At 37.1% G+C, this 14,442-nt stretch overlaps 1 protein-coding gene across 4 annotated transcripts in view; it reads right to left on the reverse strand.

Annotated features, from left to right (window-relative positions):
• The window catches only part of LEPR (leptin receptor), a gene marked incomplete at its 3' end in the record, with an annotated part of 187,561 nt that overhangs the window by 72,601 nt on the left and 100,518 nt on the right, over window positions 1-14,442 (reverse strand). For 2 of the 4 annotated variants that reach the window (XM_081305677.1, XM_081305680.1), the window contains one exon: window positions 13,005-13,670. The exons of 1 other annotated variant lie outside the window; for it this stretch is intronic. Of the gene's footprint in view, window positions 1-12,642; window positions 12,688-13,004; window positions 13,671-14,442 lie in introns of all 4 variants that reach the window. One more of the 4 variants, XM_081305678.1, reaches the window with a different exon arrangement.

The raw sequence follows: 14,442 nt of genomic DNA on the forward strand, positions 1-14,442 counted from the left end.
CAGTATGTGTCATAGATATAATACACCTCTGGGCTGCTTTGATTAAACTAGTGACTAATAATTTAGTCCAAAAATTGATTCGACTCACATTTAACTGAAATGATCTGCTAAGTGACCAAACAGGTAAGCTGTCATCCTTACATGAGACAACTATTCCTTTATTTAAAGTTCCATGCAAAACACTAATTATTCTGATGGTTTGAATTCTTTCCATTGGATTTCCTTCTAATGTAAGAGAAACAATCACAATGAAAAAGGGCTAGAAACAGCCTTGAAGAGAGGGCGAAAGGTGGCATCTCACATAGACTCAAAGAGAAAAATATTTATATGTACCCTAAACTATAACAAAAGGAATACAAGGAGGTTTACAAAACAAACAATACAGAAAAATATAACAAAAAAATTTAAACTATGAGAAAAAAATCGAGTATAGGGTAATCAAAATAAGTCAACTGCATCAAATATGTCAAACAACTATCAATTTGAATGTGCTTCCTAAGCGTGACCATAATTTGTAACAGTCTAATAAATTCACCTAGTATGTAAAATGAAACTAACAGCTTAGGGGAAAAAGTAAATTGATCCTAACACTAAGAATAATAAGATATTTTCCTGATTAACTGCATAACATACCGGGTACAGTACCAGAATTTGATGGGAATTTCAAATTTCAATAACTTATCTCCCCTGCAACTACCAATATCCTGTTCAGAGTCACCATTATCTCTTCCTTAGACTACAAGAAGAGGACCTTTACAGGTCTCCCTGTTCGGTGTTCAAACTTCCCTTATTTTATAAAACCTTTATCTTTACTGTGATCATACAAAGTTAAATGGTTATAGCAGAGGTACTGACATATTTATTTCCAATAAAGAATTTTAAAAATTTCCAAAATTTCCAATTCTGCCATTTCTTCCCAAGTAAGTCTGTTCTCAACACAGCAATAGTCATATCTCTCTTTCTCAAAACACTAGAATACTCCCTTTTCACTCAGAATAAAAGTCTAAGTCCTGCACAAGACTCTGAGGACCTGGATCCCAATTGCCTCTTGATGTCACCAACCTTTGCTTTAGGCCCCTTCTCAGAGGAGCCCTGCCAGGCCATCCCATCTAAAGTCACACAGTTTCCCTACCTCTAAATCTCATATCCACTCTTCTGCTTAAAATTTTCACCTTATCACTGAACACTAACTTGAATATCTAATTTTTTTTTCTTGTTTTACTGTCTGTCTCCCTACGAGAAAAAAAAAAAACCTACAAACTAAGGGATTTTTTTTCTGATTTATTTTTTCATTATATCTTTCACAAACATAAGCCTGCCCTTCATGTAGCAGGTGCTACATATGTAGTAAGTAGCTGGAAAAATGAATAAAAGAAAGAAGAATAGCAAAATACACATCTTTCTTAAAATATCCTCCAATACAGACTGGTGGCATCACACCAAGACAAAACTGAATGAAAGAGGCATCCTAATATCATTCATATAGGGGTTTTTGAGAATGTAGTTTAATACCAAGAAGTGCTTCAGAACAGTGATTCTGAATGCTTAAGCATTTTTGGAATAAGGACCTCACTGAGAATTTGGTGGGAACAGTGTAAAAACTTCCAGGAGGAAGCACATGTACCCAAATGTTTTAGGTGGTCAACAAACCCTCTGAAATTCATCCAAGGCTCCCAGATTGAGTTGCTCATATATATAAGTAAATGAAATATACATTCCTTAGGCAATCTTCCACAAGTACAATTCCATGAATATGGAATCTACAAATAAGAGTGTATATCTGGCCAGTGCAATTAGACAGAGGAAAGAAATTAAAGGCATAAAAATAGGAAAAGAAGAACTTAAATTATCACTATTTGCGGAAGACATGATTCTATACCTAGAAGACCCAAAAGGGTCTACAAAGAAACTACTAGAACTAATAAATGAATTCAGCAAAGTGGCAGGATATAAAATCAATACGCATAAATCAAAGGCATTCCTGTATATCAGCGACAAAACTTCTGAAACGGAAATGAGGAAAAACACCCCATTCACAATATCCTCAAAAAAAATAAAATACTTGGGAATCAACCTAACAAAAGAAGTGAAAGATTTATAAAATGAAAACTACAGAACCCTAAAGAGAGAAATAGTAGAAGATCTTAAAAGATGGAAAAATGTACCCTGTTCATGGATAGGCAGAACTAACATCATCAAAATGGCGATATTACCAAAAGTTCTCTATAGGTTCAATGCAATGCCAATCAAAATCCCAACAACATTTCTTGTAGAAATAGATAAAGCAATCATGAAATTCATATGGAAAAATAAAAGACCCAGAATAGCAAAAGCAATTCTAAGCAGGAAGTGTGAATCAGGTGGTATAGCAATACCAGATTTCAAACTATACTACAGAGCAATAGTAACAAAAACAGCATGGTACTGGTACCAAAACAGGCGGGTGGACCAATGGTACAGAATAGAGGACACAGAGACTAATCCACAAAGTTACAACTATCTTATATTTGATAAAGGGGCTAAAACATGCAATGGAGGAAGGATAGCATCTTCAACAAATGGTGCTGGGAAAACTGGAAATCCATATGCAACAAAATGAAACTGAATCCCTTTCTCTCGCCATGCACAAAAGTTAACTCAAAATGGATCAAGGAGCTTGATATCAAATCAGAGACTCTGCTTCTGATAGAAGAAAAAGTTGGCTTCGATCTACAGATTGTGGGGTCGGGCTCCAAATTCCTTAATAGGACACCCATAGCACAAGAGTTAATAACAAGAATCAACAAATGGGACTTACTTAAACTAAAAAGTTTTTTCTCAGCAAGAGAAACAATAAGAGAGGTAAATAGGGAGCCTACATATGGGAACAAATTTTTACTCCTCACACTTCAGAAAGAGCCTTAATATCCAGAGTATACAAAGAACTCAAAAAATTAAACAATAAGATAACAAATAACCCAATCAACAAATGGGCCAAGGACCTGAACAGACACTTCTCAGAAGAGGACATACAATCAATCAACAAGTACATGAAAAAATGCTCACCATCTCTAGCAGTCAGAGAAATGCAAATCAAAACCACCCTAAGATACCATCTCACTCCAGTAAGATTGGCAGCCACTATGAAGTCAAACAACAACAAGTGCTGGCGAGGATATGGGGAAAAGGGTACTCTTGTACATTGCTGGTGGGACTGCAAATTGGTGCGGCCAATTTGGAAAGTAGTATGGAGATTCCTTGGAAAGCTGGGAATGGAACCACCATTTGACCCAGCTATTCCCCTTCTTGGACTATTCCCTAAAGACCTTAAAAGAGCGTACTATAGGGACACTGCTACAACAATGTACATAGCAGCAAAATTCACAATAGCTAGACTGTGGAACCAACCTAGATGCCCTTCAATAGATGAATGGATAAAAAAAATGTGGCGTTTATACACAATGGAGTATTACTCTGCACTAAAAAAATGACAAAATCATGGAATTTGCAGGGAATTGGATGGCACTAGAGAAGATTATGCTAAGTGAAGCTAGCCAATCCCTAAAAAACAAATGCCAAATGTCATGTTTGATATAAGGAGAGCAACTAAGAACAGAATAGAGAGGAAGAGCATGAGAAGATCACCACTAAACAGGGATGAGAGGGGAGAGGGAAAGAGAGAGAGAAGGGAAATTGCATGGTAAAGGAAGGAGACCCTCATTGTTATACAAAATTACATATGAGAGGAAGTGAGGGGAAAGGGGAAAAAAACAAGAGAGAGAAATGAATTACAGTAGAGGGGGTAGGGAGAGAAGATGGGAGGGGAGGGGAAGGGAGGGGGGATAGTAGAGGATAGGAAAGGCAGCAGAATACAACAGACACTAGTATGGCAGTAGGTAAAAAAGTGGATGTGTGACTAATGTGAATCTGCAATATGTATATAGGGTAAAAATGGGAGTTCAAAATCCGCTTGAATCAAATGTATGAAATATGATATGTCAAGAACTTTGTAATGTTTTGAACAACTAATAATAAAAAAATGGAAAAAAATAAGAATGTATATATAAAGCTGGCACAAATATGACAAGGCCTTTACACATGTTGACATTTAGGGTGCTAGACCTTCATCATCAATGTCAGCTCCTTAACCAAATGCATAAAATGAAGCAATCGATCGATAGACACTACCCCTATGCAGAGAATTAACATACTTCTGTTTTCACTTAATAGCTATGCTCAATGAAATCATGAATGAAGAGTTGAAGAAAGCCTTTAGCATAATGTCAAAAGTTTTATTAAAAGAAAGAAAAAAGAAAACAGACCACCTGGAGACACAGAAACAAATCAAAGAAGAAAAACTAAATTTAGCAAATGTATAATGAGTTATTCTTGGGGACATTTCTGAAGATTTTGTAGTCAGAGAATCGCAAAGGGAAAAAAAAGAATGACTAAAGGGAAATAATGAACTTCTGAAAATTTAATGCACAGATGCATAGTGTAAAGTTTTCCCAATGGAAAGACTTAAAAACAAATTTGCATAATTAATATCCCCAAGGCATGAAGAAGATAGAAAGGAGATTTTTTTCCTTTAAAATGAAAATAGGTATGTTACCTTGGATAAAGTTAAGACATTGAAATCAAACTGACAGTATTTTCAGAAAAAGAAAATAAGAGGAAATGATCAAAGAAATAATACAAGAAAATTCCCCAGTGCTGATTAAAAAAAAAAAAAAAAGCCGAAGTGTTCAAACTGAAAAGAAAAATGGGAAAAGATCCATTTCTAAACAACATATTTAAGAAACTTAAGAACAGCAAAGATTTTCCCTCTGGAATAAAAATAAGAAACAGAACAGGAATGTGTTTCACTTCAAACACTGAATGTTAGAGAAGACAACCTAGTAGTTGCCTAATAGAAAATGGCTTTCATTTTAGAGTTCTGTATCTAGTGAAGAATTACTAGAAGGAAACAAATAGATTTTGCAGGAATGCAATGACTTAGAAAATTGATACAGTATGACCCTTTCTCTCAAAAATAACTACAAAGCGTTCCACAAAGTAAAGAGTATACCAAAGGAAGAGGGAAACATGCAGGAACATGACCACAAGCCTGTTAGATGTCTCTGCAGACCAGGGAGGGAGCAGTCAGGATAGGAGCTACAGCACAGATGGCTGAGAAGGGATGACAACCAGGAACGTGGAGATAGAAGACAACTTAACTTGATACATAATGTGATTATGAAACTGGAAAATCTTGAAAATAAGGCAAAAAAAAAAAACCTCAGAATAACGCAATGGGCAAAAGGAAGTCATAATTTGAAATTCAAGCTACTAAACCAATTTAGAAAATGAGTCAGTGGACTTAAAAAATACTGCAATGGATTCTGAACAATAAAGAGAATAAGTAGAATCTGAAAATTATTAAAGATGAAATGAAGACAGTCCATTTACTTTTTCCCAATAATAAAAAATAAAGTTAATTGAGAAAAGCTTTTCAGAAAGTCATGATATAAATATGAACCCAAAATAAAGTATGACATTATTCTAAGCAAATACAGGACTTAAAGAATCCATTTAAAAGAAGGAAGAATCCAGTTAACCTTGATTCTTGTAACATTCTTGGAAACATGAATGAAACATTCTCTTTTTAATTGCTGTATCAACATTCTGGACAGCCCACAGTATGATATGTTTGGAGAGATATTGATATCAACAGCTCCACATTCAAAAGCAACTCAAAACAAAACAAAAAACAGACTAGGAATATGAATAAGAAATCCTTACCTAAAGTATTTGATTCATGCATTCTATATAAGAATATGATTTAAATAGAAATTTTTATCTAATTCTAAATGAATTATTTCAATAAGTATAGAACTAAAATTCTAAATGACGGGAATGTATTACAAAATATTTAAATAGGTATCTTTCTTAATGATAAAAAAGTGGTAAATCTTAAAATTCCACAGTGTCTTAGATTTTTAAGAATGACATGCCTTAGAAAGAATAGATCAGTGGCATTACTTCTAGTTTGAGAAATCATAAAAGACTCCATTGAGTGCATACTTAACAGCCCCTGCAAGAATGGGGACAAATATGAAGCACAGTGTTAATAATATAACCTAACTCTCACAGAACCTGTGGTCAGTAGGAACAAAGATCAGCCACAGCATAGAGGTAGAAGACAGCAGGACCTCCTGTGCAAGAACTGATCTGCAAGTTTAAAATCATGGAGTCAAAAGACCCAAAAGTCACATGACCAGATGACTGCTTTTTATACACCATATTTTTACATCCTGTTGGTTCTATGAGAAAGCTTTTTCCCCAAAAGCAACATTATTGTAAGACACCCAGGACATCAGAGAAATACCCAGCTATCTCCTGGATAGGTCTAATATATTAAGTATGTCATCATTTTAAGCAATAGCATCTTGCTAACATACAAGCAACTGCAATTAATGAGCGTTTATGTGTGTGCCAGAAGGTTCTGTCTACGAATGCACGTTTTTGTGTGTCTTTGTGTAAACTTTATTTTCTTTCCTCTCCTAAACATTGACCGGTTTGGTTCAGAAATTCTGTAGTTACCCACAGAAATCTAATTGTTCAATTATCTCCTGTTGATAGTCTCTCAATGTTCATACATTTAGACATCCAGGAACAGCTGCTAAGTAAAATTAGAAAATATAATTCTGAGAAAAAGTTGTCTTAGACCTTCACAAAACAGATATTTGGTGACAGCCATTCTTAAACATGACTTCACATTTTTAAATCCTATTGTAATATCATTATGGAGACTCCTGAGAATCTCTGTTTGGCTTAAACCTTTAGCTATCATCTATTATAACAGATAAAACACTTAACATGATGAACTGACTGAGTCAAGGGTGGGATGTGCTCAGCCACTTCCATTGCACTTGGGCACTCACTCTCGTTCCCTTGCTCAGCGTTCCTCATCCTTTTCACCTTCTCTATTTTTTTTTCTCTTTTCTGTAGCACTTATCACCTTCTAATATATGGCACAGTTTGCTCATTTAGATTGTTCATTTTCTATCTGTCCCCTGTTGTGTTTAACAAGCACAGGGATGGTCATTTGTTTTATTCAACATCTAAAATAATGCTTAACCCAGACTAAGTGCTCAATAAATGTTTGTTGAATAAACGAATTTCAAGATATTGGTAATATATGTCAAGAGAGTTTAAATGGGGTTAAAGTAAGATAATGTCCTTGTATGTTCCTCGATTCATTACTGTTCAAACTTCATTCATTTTCAAATTTGTTGACTAAGGGACTCATGATTCTTCTACAATAATCACTGAATTATAGAAATTTTTAAAGTAGTTATAGAAAATTTAGAATGAAAAAAAAGGAATCAACCTAAAATATAAAAATAAAAAAGGGAACAATAAACCAAAAATACAGAACAAATAAAAATGATAGATGAGTAAATACAAATCTAAATACATCAGTAATCAAGTTGAATAGAAATTGACTAAATTCTTCAGTGAAAAGATATTGAATGTAAAACATCTTAAGGAATATGTGTTGTTTATAAGAAACACATCTAAAAATTCAGCTTGAATGGAGAAGGATGGAAATAAGACATATACCATCATATGGAGATACATCCAAAAATAATATGAAGAAATTGAAAACAAAAGGATGACAAAAAGATTTACCAAGCACATACTAACAAAAGAAAGGTAGAGAAGTTATATCAGTATCTTCAATCTCACTACTAATTAAAGAAATGAATATTAAGGATATGATACACACCTATCAGATGAGGAAAACTTAAATGTTCAGTCAATACCAAGTTTTGTCAAAGATATACAACAACAAAAGTAAGAATATAAATTGGTAAGACCACACTTAAGAAGTGTGGCATTATCTAATAAAGCGGAAATCTACAAGTCCTGTAACCCAGTAATTTGCCTACTACTTGTATACTCTTAAAAAATCTCCTGTACCTATGTACTAGGATAGTTGTAAAGGATGGGTCACAGCTGCTCTATTTATAGTAACTGGTAGGGTCTGAGTAACTTCCCCCAAGTTCATGTGTTCAATACAACAGTGTAGGGAGGGGGACCTAATAAGAGTTGATATAAGGTTATTAGGGCTCTGCCCTCATGAATGAAGTAATTGACACTATTGCTGGAATGGGTTTGTTCTAAGTTCAGCCCCCTCTTGCCCTCTCTCATTTGTGCTTGCTTGCCCCTCTGTGATGCTATGAGACAGCAAGAAGACCCTTATCATAGGCGGCTCCTTGCTCTTAGACTTCTCAGCCTCTAGAATCATGAACCAAATAAACTTCTGTTACTTAAAAATTACCCAGGCTGTGGTACTCTGAAATAATTCAGTAACAAAACAAAAAGGAAGAAGAGAACAAGGGAAGAAAAAGGAAAGAACCTAAATAGCCATACTCAGAATCAAAATTTAAAATGTATCATATTCATACAATGAAATAAATCCAGCAATGAAAATGAACAAGCAACAGTATTCAATCAACAGGGAAAAAAAATATGGCTTTCCTCTTAAATGCTAGACTCTATTTCACATACTAGGGATAAGACAGGATGAACCAAACAGGGAAAAAACTAATAATAAAGTATTTTAAAAGGTAGAGAAATGCTATGGTGAAAAGCAAAGGAAAACCAAAAAGATATATTACAGATAAAAGACAATCTACAATTTTAAATTGAAAGGGAAACCTTTGAACAAAAAGGAAATGACTGTGACAGAATAAATCATGCAGATCTCTGGGAAAAGAGCATTCCCAACAGAGGAAACAAAGATGGCTCCCAATTTATTCAAGGAATAGCAAGGATCCCAGTATGGCTGCAACTAAATCAGAGGAAGAACTGTAGGAAAAGAGATTAGATAGGTAAAGGGAAGGGCAGAAAGACCAGAAAGGTTATCCTAAGGACTTTGAAATTTACTCTGTATGAATTACAAAACCATTGGAGACTGGAGCAGAAAAGTGTCAAAATCTGACTCTGACCGTCCTTCTAAAAACGGACTGAGGAGAGCAAAAGATTAAAAACAGGGATACTGGTTAGAAGGTCCTTGCAGTAACTCAAGATGAGGGCAGTTTATATCAGGGTGGCAGCCATGGAGGTGAAAAAAAAAAAAAAAAAGGTGATTATATTTATTTTGAAGACAAGGCAAACATTTCCTAACATGTAATATATAACATATGAGAGAATGAGCAAGATCAAAGATGACTCCAAGGTTTGGGGCTTAACCAACTGGAAAGTTGAAGATAAAAAAGACTATAGAATATGTAGGTTTGGGCAAGATGAAGATTCCATTTGGAGCCTGTTTGAACTGAAAATGTCTATTAGACATCCAAATGAAAATGTTGTTAGGCAGCTGGATCATAAGGTCTGAAGTTCAGAGGGCGATATCAAGCCTTAAGCTATTGCTTTTTGAGTTCTCAGTATAAAATATAGAGATTGCATAAAATCGTCAAAGAGTATAGAGAAAAATTCTCTATACCTTAAGGCACTGCAAGGTTAAAACCTCTGAGAGAGCCAGATGCGTGGCGCATGCCTGTAATCCCAGCGGCAGGAGAATCTCGAGTTCAAAGCCAGCCTCAGCAACAGTGAGGTGCTAAGCAACTCAGTGAGACCCTGTCTCTAAATAAAATGCAAAATAGAATTGGGGATGTGGCTCAGTGTTCCAGTGCCCCTGAATTCAATCCCTAGTACCAAAACAAAACAAAACAAAACAAAAAAACCTCTGAGAGGAGAGTCCAGCAAAGCAGAAAGAAAAGAGCAGCCAGGGAAGGAGGAAAATCAAATAGTGTACAAGGTGTCCTGGAAATCAAGAAACAGGGAAAATAAGATGAACACTAACAATTAACTGATGCATTAGCAAAGGTGGTATCATTGTTGACCTTAACAGCAGCAGACCTTGAAGTACTTCTGGCAGACTACTGAAAACTGAAGTTGGATAAGAATGGGGTTAAGAAAAAGTGCAGAAAAAAATTAAAAATAAAGAAGAATCGGCTTCATCTCACAAACAAAATGTTAAGCAAAATAATCTACAGAAGAATGCTACTAAAGTCATGTTAATTTTCTTTTAAGAAAATTTCAGACTCAGCTTGCAATAAGGAGAGATCCAACAACAAGTTTCCGGATATCGGCAATGTTCTTTCTTGAGTACTAAGTAGTGAGGCCTTATAATTCTGTTAAAATCATCTGTTATGTGTATATCAACCAATAAATATGTCTTATATACTTGTTATTTACGTTATGGTTCAAAGTATTAAATTTTTTAAGATTACTAAGATCATGTGTGTGAAAAGACAAAAGATATCTTTTTTATTGAATCATAAAAAGTATTTGAGAAATAATATTCCAAATTATAAGCAGATGAAATTTGAAGAGAAAATCCAAAAGGCTATATGTACTAAATCTGGCCAGTAGGTGAACGTTTGAGCCTTTCTAATTTAATTAAAATCGGAATTTGTAAATCACATAAAATCTTAAGAATTAGAACAGATCCTAAGCCTTTTTCTTCATTTTTCACTCCACAGGACATATTTTTAGTACATGTGTTTGGCTCCCAGAATAAAAAATGCAGTACAGTATCAGCCAAAGGAATTCATTTTTTTTTCTCCTCGATACATTTAGGTCTTAATTCTAAGATTTTCTAAAGATACTTCACAAACATAAAAAGTTTAGTCCTACAATAGTGATCTAAGTGTGAAGATGGTCACTTTTTTCCTTGATAAATTTGTGAAAGAGTAACACCGCAAAAGAGGACTACAGCCTATGCCAACCACAAAGACACTCCCAGTCCGTGAATGAGTTGGCTGTGGACCATGAGCAATCAAATCCATCCAATGATTCAGTTGTTTTTTAAGCAATAGCAGCCAGGGTATGTGAGTTCTACTATTACTCCCTGTTCTATCAACAAGCAATTTACTTAACTCTATGAGTGTCTGTTTCAGGAGATGCCCATCTACTTGACCAGAGAATATGAGGAAAGATAAATGCTTGAATGATTGATATTTCCATCCCAAAGGCAAGACAATGAAAAGTAAGCTAAAACACATTTATAAATGAGTACTTCAAATCCATTCTACTCTCCCAAACTGCACACATGCACATGTGGGTGACTAAAGGTGATTTTATTATTTTAGGCCAAAGCCAACAAAAAGAGCTAGAAACACTTCTAAGCCTATTCTAACTAGCCATGACCAAATCTCAAATCATTCTGAAAACACCATGGTAAATATTTGTTACAAGGAGTAACAAAAGCTATTTAATCATTCTCTGTCTGCTTAAACAAAGTCAGGGATTGTTTCTAGTTTTTTTTTTTTTTTTTAAATCAAAAAGGAAGCATTAGGGACACTGATACTTTATAGTACAAATTTTGTGTGTGTGTGTGTGTCAATACTTAATTTCTGGTTTATCTGTTTAGTTAACCTCTGCTACTTTCTGGGATTCATTCCAAGTCAACTAAATATATTACTAAAATTGGCATCTCTGCTATTGAGCTTAATTTCAAAGAGGCTCTGAAGTGGTCTGAAACCATTTTTTTAACATTCTGCACACAACTTTATGCTAAAAAGTAACAAACACTCTACAAAAGCAGTAATTGATAGCAAAGATACAATTTTTCTTTATCTCCAAAACAATTTTTATTTCCTCCAAATGTATAAAACTGGAAGAGAATAAGTGCTACGCTAAAGCCACATATTTTTTCAATAGTGTTGCAACTATTGACCTAAAGGTAAACCTGATTCTTAAAGTTAGTTTGGGGGGTGTTCTAAATATTCATATAAAAGCTATATATTTCTGAGTTATTTACAAATGTTTTGTATTCTCTACAACTTAGGGCTGGAAAACCTGAAAATGTAAATAATAAATGCATATAAAACAAATGCCAAGATACACACACACATCTATAGATAGATAGATAGATAGGTGTATATACATATATATATATACACACACACATATATATATACACACACACACACAACACACACACATATGTTTCATGAAACCAGCAATATTTGTAATAGATTAAAAGAATTAAAGAATTACACATTTTTTTTAAATCTGGGATACACCTTAGATATTACTAAAAAGCCCTCAGAAATGATCCTAACCCAGCTCTCTCATTTGAAAGATGAGGAAACTGAGGCCCACAGAGGTTAAGCTAACCACAGCATCACAGATAATACCAAAATTCAGATTTTCTGACTCCCAAGTCCAGAGCTCTGAAAGAGCATTTGTTTCAATATACTTAAATAATTGTGGACACTCCAGGCAGCTCCTTCTGTTTAAAGACTCCCTGAGGTTTACAAGAGTCACTCTCATCTTCTGTTAGCAAACACAATTTCTAGAAATAGCACCGGCAATAACCACTTTCTTACCCGGCAACATCATACCTGGGGTTTCCAAAATGATTCCTCAGGTGGATCTCTTTTCAGCACAAATCCCTTTAAATCAGTGCTTTGGTTGGACTGGGGCTTGTGGTTTGGGTTTATTTGGTTGGTTTTGTCTGGGGGTGGGGGTTGTTTTTAATTTGCTCCCGGGAAGGCGGAGAGGGTAGGAAACTGAAGCCGAGATCTACAAAGTCCCAACAAACACATTTTTTTTTTCTTTTGTCATTTAAACCAACAAATCCTCCCTCGGGGCCCCAGGGCTTACAGGTTCAAGTCGCAGTCCCTTCCGTTTCCAAAGTAGACCGGAGGCCTGGAAAAGAAGTTCCCCCGATGGCAGGTCCTCTCCGCTGTCCCGCAGGTGCGCGCCCAGGCTCCACCGGCAGCAAACAGCGGGCGCCCCATCTTGCTCGCCCCGGGGACCAAGTCGCCCAGCGACCCACGCACCCGCGCTCCCGCCGCTTGCTGCCCCTCGAGACCCTGAAAGGCTGGCCTCGAACACCCAGTCCCCAAGTCCCCCGCGGGCTCTGCGCCCGCCACACGCGCCCCAGCGCGCCGCTCCAGAGCTTCCCGTAGCAGGAAGGGTGACAGCAAGAGTGGAGGAGAGGGAAGCAGGGAAGCGGGTCCTACCTTGATCCAGAAAGCCAATGCCTACCGAGGCAGAGATGGCGGCGGCTCCGGGGCTCGGGCACCTGCGTCGCTAGCGCTCTGCTGACCGTGGGCTCCGCTGGGCTGCCGTGTCCGAACTCCTGGCCGAAGGTGCAGGGGAAACTCTCGGGAGAGGAGGGCGTGTGGAGAGGAGTGGCTGGGGAGGAGCGGGCTGGGCTGGGGAGCGGGGAGGGCGGAGCTGGGTGGTGGCTCCAGGGAGGGAGGAGCGGACCCGGAGCGGAGCTGGGGGCCGCGTAGGTGATCTGGGTGGCGGCAGGGAGTTGACCTCGGGAAGGAAGACCCCCTGCCAGCAGGAAGGTGGAGAACAGAGGCAACGCAGCAGGAACACGGCGTCGCTAGTTCCTCGGGGAGTCAGCCACAGCCTCCCCCCTTGAACCAGTGGCTCTCAGACTTGAGCGTGACACTGGGGTTCCCCTTTTCTCCCCCACCCCTAGGCTTCCAAGACCTCTGCTGCAGCAGGTGTAGGAAATGCTAACTATAAAGCTTTCAATAATTGGGAGGAGTAGGGAAAGAAAGTGAAATAGAAAAGACCAGAAGTTGTGAGGGAGTGAGTCTCCTGTCATCAAAGATGCTTCAGCCAACATCTTGGTCATCTGGTCAGGAAGGCGGAAGAGGGCACTCATGCATCTGGGAGGAGAGGTGAACTAATGACCACTTATTCTTCCATCCCGAAATTTAATAATATTTGACGTGGGGGTAAAATATTTTCTGGTTGAGTCTGATTCCAACACCAAAGAAAATAGACCTTTTTCTTGGTTTCTGCTCAAAATATTCACTTATTTATTTGTTTACTTATTTACTGCATTTCTATTGAGGGCATGTTATGTGCCAGACAGTGTGCTAAATGCACTTTTATTATGTTCTTTCAACTAAGAGAGTGAGAGGTAGGAAGGCAGATAAGCAAGTATTCATAAAATTCCCAGTAGTGCTGAGTGATAGGAGGAAAACCAACAGGGTGAAGTAGAAAGAATAAAGGGAAGTGGACATACTCTCCTTTGGGTGAATGATTACTTTAAAGGCATCTAAAAATTAATTTAACCAACACTCTCAGAAAGGCACATCAGGCAATAAGAGAAAGTGAGTTGCTTGAAGTGCCACAGAGATGGTAGGGCTGGAAGCAAGGTCTCCTGGCTCCCTGGTCTAGAAAACTGCCCACATGTGGAACTCTGTAAATGGGACTTTGCCCAGGTAGAAATATCCTTTCAGGACCAGTACCACTCTTTTAGAAAGTGTGTGGCTCTCCAGACCACTATTGAAACCACTTTATTTAGAAATGTAATATTTGTGAAGCAGTTGTACTTCCTTGGGCATCTATGGTAGGTAAAAAAAAAATAATAATAATCAAGAAATGCTAACCTTTGGCTTTTCACCAAACATCAAAACACAGACAAAAGTCTCC

Source organism: Spermophilus citellus (assembly GCF_964194105.1).
Source record: "Spermophilus citellus genome assembly, chromosome: 9".
Lineage (NCBI taxonomy): Eukaryota > Metazoa > Chordata > Mammalia > Rodentia > Sciuridae > Spermophilus > Spermophilus citellus.